We start from the raw sequence: 6,000 nt of genomic DNA on the forward strand, positions 1-6,000 counted from the left end.
ATAACACCACAAACTCCGTCAGTTCAAGAATCACTGTGGACATCATTACGAATCAATAACGCGTATATTGTATCAACGAGTTATGAAGAATTAACTCATTCCCTCTGAAGAAATTATATGTATATTTTATATCTATATATTTTGAAATAAAAATAAATCTTTCCGTGCTAAGCTATTGTGTGTGAATCTTAACTACTCGGTTAATTCATATTACAAATATGCAATAATGTACGTCCTTCGCCCGCAACTTAACCATCGTTAACTACGATCTCTGTCTCAATTCAACAAATTCCAAGTCAAAATAAATCAAGTATATATTTGATTTTACACTTTCAACTTCAATATATCCGAAACTTTTCAGATAACATCATTCGTACTTTACGAAGTTCACAAGAATTTAACAAAAACCAACATCACGCCTCAACAAATAACGAAGTATTGATTCATAATTTCAATATTATTGAAGAAATACTTATGTAATCTCTAAAGCCTTCAAGGGATTATTCAATTCTAGTTCCAACCGTAAATTGAATGAGTTTAATTTAGTATTAACTCATTAAAATCTATGTTACATCTGAAGAGAATATATACATATATATTTTCATAAAGACTGTAATAAAATTCTTTTGTACAAAATATTAATTGTGAATTTTTTTTACCGGGTAGGTAATACCCGAGAGATATATGTATATATTCACAATTAATATGTTACATTTTTCGAATCTGATTAAGCAAATTATCAACTATACTTCCTACTTTCACAATAATATACATTCTTTCATAGAAATCAAAACAATCATACTCATTCAAACTCAATTACATATTCTGATTTTGAAACCTCAGAATTCAATTCTAGATATAACCGGTACCATCACTTTTAGAATCCTACATCTTTCAAAGCTATACTTTGACTTCAAAACTGTGTTAGAACATCAAATGTATATTAACGATTACAATCTGTGTTCAAATCCTTCAAAAATTACTGAAGACACTTCAAATAATGAGCAATCGAGATGATGATCCAACCACATATTACCCACAGTTATGTACTTAAAAAGCTCTCGAAACCAAAGTCATAATTCAACACATATCTGTGTCAGATCCTTTGGCATTTATTAGCAAAAATAACTTTGTAATTCCTTTTCAAAGTAGCAAATTCTATCACAGCTCCAGTAAGACAAACTTCGATTTTTCATTCGGAGTAGCCTTATCATAATCTTGATATATATGATTACCCTTTTGTTACCGAAGAACCTTTCATATTCCACCACATTAGCAATAAACTTATTCACAACTTCACTGATCTTTGACCTTCCGAAGAATCATTATATTTATCGAAACCCCATCATTTACTCATTCGCATCTTGTAACAAGAATTGCCATACGAATCATCGGGAATTAGCAATCAGTATTTTGAAATCTCGCAGCATGCCTACGCCAACAGTTATATGTGTACATACAACGTCTATCTCCTGGATTTACATACTTTAAATGTGAAGTTTCTGAAAAACACCTTGAACTACGAACTAGTTCTTGAAATGCTGACGAAGCAGCAACAACTGTAAACGATCTTAACAAGTAAAAAGTTTGATGATAAAGAATAGTGTATTGGCAAAGCTCAGAAAAATAGAAGTTTTGGAACTGGAAAACGGATTGAGCAAAGTATGAAAGGGGCTGTGGACAAATCACAAGGACGAAACCTATATTCAAAGAATCCAAATGATTCAGTATCTGCTGAAGTCATTAAAAAATATCTTGCTCCTGATCAAAAACCCATGCGGACAATATTCTTCATCATTCTCTGATATTAGAAATCCTAAGACATCATCATATCTTTCATTATAAATATCCTCCATATTTCTAAAGATATTTTCATAATTATTCTTATCTGAAATTATTTACCTCTTCGCGCTATCTGTATTACATCATAAAAGAAACTATTTTAGTTTCTATATTCTGAAACATTCGAGTTTAAAATAGGAATATTTTTGAAGTAGTGTTGGGAGCTGAAACATCAGTTAGTATAATATAATGACACTTGATCAACGTGATTATATTACAGTAAGTCATGCTGAGTTTCTAAATAGAACGTGATGATTCACAGATCATAACATCATCATGTGCCATGTTATACGACTCTTGTATTCTATTTAACCTCTAAAATATCAAGAAAATATTTCTTGATGATTCGGCCTTTTTTGAGGTATTCTGGTAATTTGACAAGTCAAGATTGTGCCATTACGATTTTCTTCCTAGAACATTAACAATGTTTATTCCAAAATTTATATCTGCGAATTCTGAACCATTACAAACGATGCTTAATCGCAAGAATAAGAAACGAAAGGACAAAACTCCGAAATAAAAATTGGGGTATAAATCGCAGCAAATAAAAGAGAGCATTAACTGTGGATGACAATGATTATAGAAGACAGAAGCAGCGACTTTGAAATATAAGGGAAGATATAAAGCCCAACGACAAACCACAAATTATAAACCATATATATCGATGCATATGGCAATATAAAGGCACGGGAGAACTAAAAACACTATAAAACCAAGTGTATAGTAGAAGTAAATAGATTCTTCTGACGGTAGATGAAAAAGAAGAATGACCGATATGAAGGTTAGGAATATATCAAGAAGTAGAACTGGATGGAGCATATTGATGAATGCTTTAAAGTATGAGTTGAGAGAGAAATAATGGAAGGTGTGAGTTAAAAGGAAACGAAGAAGGTGGATTTATAGTAAAATATCTGACAGAGCAATCAAAACAGATGATCGCATTTAAAGCAGATCCTAATTCCCTTGATTATCGAAGAATCAATGAAATGTCCCGTTCTTATTGATTAAAAACGTTCCATATTAATTGATTTCGTTGCGAGGTTTTGACCTCTATATGAGACATTTTTCAAAGACAGCATTCATTTTTAAAACAAACCATAACCTTTATTTCATAAATAAATGTTTAAAAAGCTTTACGTAGATTATCAAATAATGATAATCTAAAATATCCTGTTTACACACGACCATTACATAATGGTTTACAATACAAATATGTTACATCGAAATCAGTTTCTTGAATGCAGTTTTTACACAATATCATACAAACATGGACTCCAAATCTTGTCCTTATTTTAGTATGCAACAGCGGAAGCTCTTAGTATTCACCTGAGAATAAACATGCTTTAAACGTCAACAAAAATGTTGGTGAGTTATAGGTTTAACCTATATATATCAAATCGTAACAATAGACCACAAGATTTCATATTTCAATACACATCCCATACATAGAGATAAAAATCATTCATATGGTGAACACCTGGTAACCGACATTAACAAGATGCATATATAAGAATATCCCCATCATTCCGGGACACCCTTCGGATATGATATAAATTTCGAAGTACTAAAGCATCCGGTACTTTGGATGGGGTTTGTTAGGCCCAATAGATCTATCTTTAGGATTTGCGTCAATTAGGGTGTCTGTTCCCTAATTCTTAGATTACCAGACTTAATAAAAAGGGGCATATTCGATTTCGATAATTCAACCATAGAATGTAGTTTCACGTACTTGTGTCTATTTTGTAAATCATTTATAAAACCTGCATGTATTCTCATCCCAAAAATATTAGATTTTAAAAGTGGGACTATAACTCACTTTCACAGATTTTTACTTCGTCGGGAAGTAAGACTTGGCCACTGGTTGATTCACGAACCTATAACAATATATACATATATATCAAAGTATGTTCAAAATATATTTACAACACTTTTAATATATTTTGATGTTTTAAGTTTATTAAGTCAGTTGTCCTCGTTAGTAACCTACAACTAGTTGTCCACAGTTATATGTACAGAAATAAATCGATAAATATTATCTTGAATCAATCCACGACCCAGTGTATATGTATCTCAGTATTGATCACAACTCAAACTATATATATTTTGGAATCAACCTCAACCCTGTATAGCTAACTCCAACATTCACATATAGAGTGTCTATGGTTGTTCCGAAATATATATAGATGTGTCGACATGATAGGTCGAAACATTGTATACGTGTCTATGGTATCTCAAGATTACATAATATACAATACAAATTGATTAAGTTATGGTTGGAATAGATTTGTTACCAATTTTCACGTAGCTAAAATGAGAAAAATTATCCAATCTTGTTTTACCCATAACTTCTTCATTTTAAATCCGTTTTGAGTGAATAAAATTGCTATGGTTTCATATTGAACTCTATTTTATGAATCTAAATAGAAAACATATAGGTTTATAGTCGGAAAAATAAGTTACAAGTCGTTTTTGTAAAGGTAGTCATTTCAGTCGAAAGAACGACGTCTAGATGACCATTTTAGAAAACATACTTCCACTTTGAGTTTAACCATAATTTTTGGATATAGTTTCATGTTCATAATAAAAATCATTTTCCCAGAATAACAACTTTTAAATCAAAGTTTATCATAGTTTTTAATTAACTAACCCAAAACAGCCCGTGGTGTTACTACGACGGCGTAAATCCGGTTTTATGGTGTTTTTCGTGTTTCCATGTTTTAAATCATTAAGTTATCATATCATATAGATATAGAACATGTGTTTAGTTGATTTTAAAAGTCAAGTTAGAAGGATTAACTTTTATTTGCGAACAAGTTTAGAATTAACTAAACTATGTTCTAGTGATTACAAGTTTAAACCTTCGAATAAGATAGCTTTATATGTATGAATCGAATGATGTTATGAACATCATTACTACCTCAAGTTCCTTGGATAAACCTAATGGAAATTAGAAAAATAGATCTAGCTTCAAAGGATCCTTGGATGGCTTGAAAGTTCTTGAAGCACAATCATGACACGAAAACAATTTCAAGTAAGATTTCTACTCGAAATAAGATTGTTATAGTTATAGAAATTGAATTAAAGTTTGAATATGATTATTACCTTGTATTAGAAAGATAACCTACTATAAGTAACAAAGGTTTCTTGATCTTGGATGATTACTTGGAATGGATTTAGAAAACTTGGAAGTAAACTTGCAATCTTGGAAGTATTCTTGATTTTATGAAACTAGAACTTTTGGAATTTATGAAGAACACTTAGAACTTGAAGATAGAACTTGAGAGAGATCAATTAGATGAAGAAAATTGAAGAATGGAAGTGTTTGTAGGTGTTTTTGGTCGTTGGTGTATGGATTAGATATAAAGGATATGTAATTTTGTTTTCATGTAAATAAGTCATGAATGATTACTCATATTTTTGTAATTTTATGAGATATTTCATGCTAGTTGCCAAATGATGGTTCCCACATGTGTTAGGTGACTCACATGGGCTGCTAAGAGCTGATCATTGGAGTGTATATACCAATAGTACATACATCTAAAAGCTGTGTATTGTACGAGTACGAATACGGGTGCATACGAGTAGAATTGTTGATGAAACTGAACGAGGATGTAATTGTAAGCATTTTTGTTAAGTAGAAATATTTTGATAAGTGTCTTGAAGTCTTTCAAAAGTGTATGAATACATATTAAAACACTACATGTATATACATTTTAACTGAGTCGTTAAGTCATCGTTAGTCGTTACATGTAAATGTTGTTTTGAAACCTTTAGGTTAACGATCTTGTTGAATGTTGTTAACCCATTATTTATTATAACAAATGAGATTTTAAATTGTTATATTATCATGATATTATGATATATAATATATCTTAGTATGATATATATACAGTTAAATGTCGTTACAACGATAATCGTTACATTTATGTCTCGTTTCGAAATCATTAAGTTAGTAGTCTTATTTTTACATATGTATTTCATTGTTAATACACTTAATAATATATTTACTTATCATTTAACATAATTAACCAAGTGTATCAATATCTTAATATGATTCATATGTACCTAGTAAGACGTTGTTATAACGATAATCGTTATATATATCGTTTTCGAGTTTCTTAAATTAATAGTCTCATTTTTTATGTATATAACTCATTG

Source organism: Rutidosis leptorrhynchoides, chromosome 7, assembly GCF_046630445.1.
Source record: "Rutidosis leptorrhynchoides isolate AG116_Rl617_1_P2 chromosome 7, CSIRO_AGI_Rlap_v1, whole genome shotgun sequence".
Taxonomy (NCBI): Eukaryota; Viridiplantae; Streptophyta; class Magnoliopsida; order Asterales; family Asteraceae; genus Rutidosis; species Rutidosis leptorrhynchoides.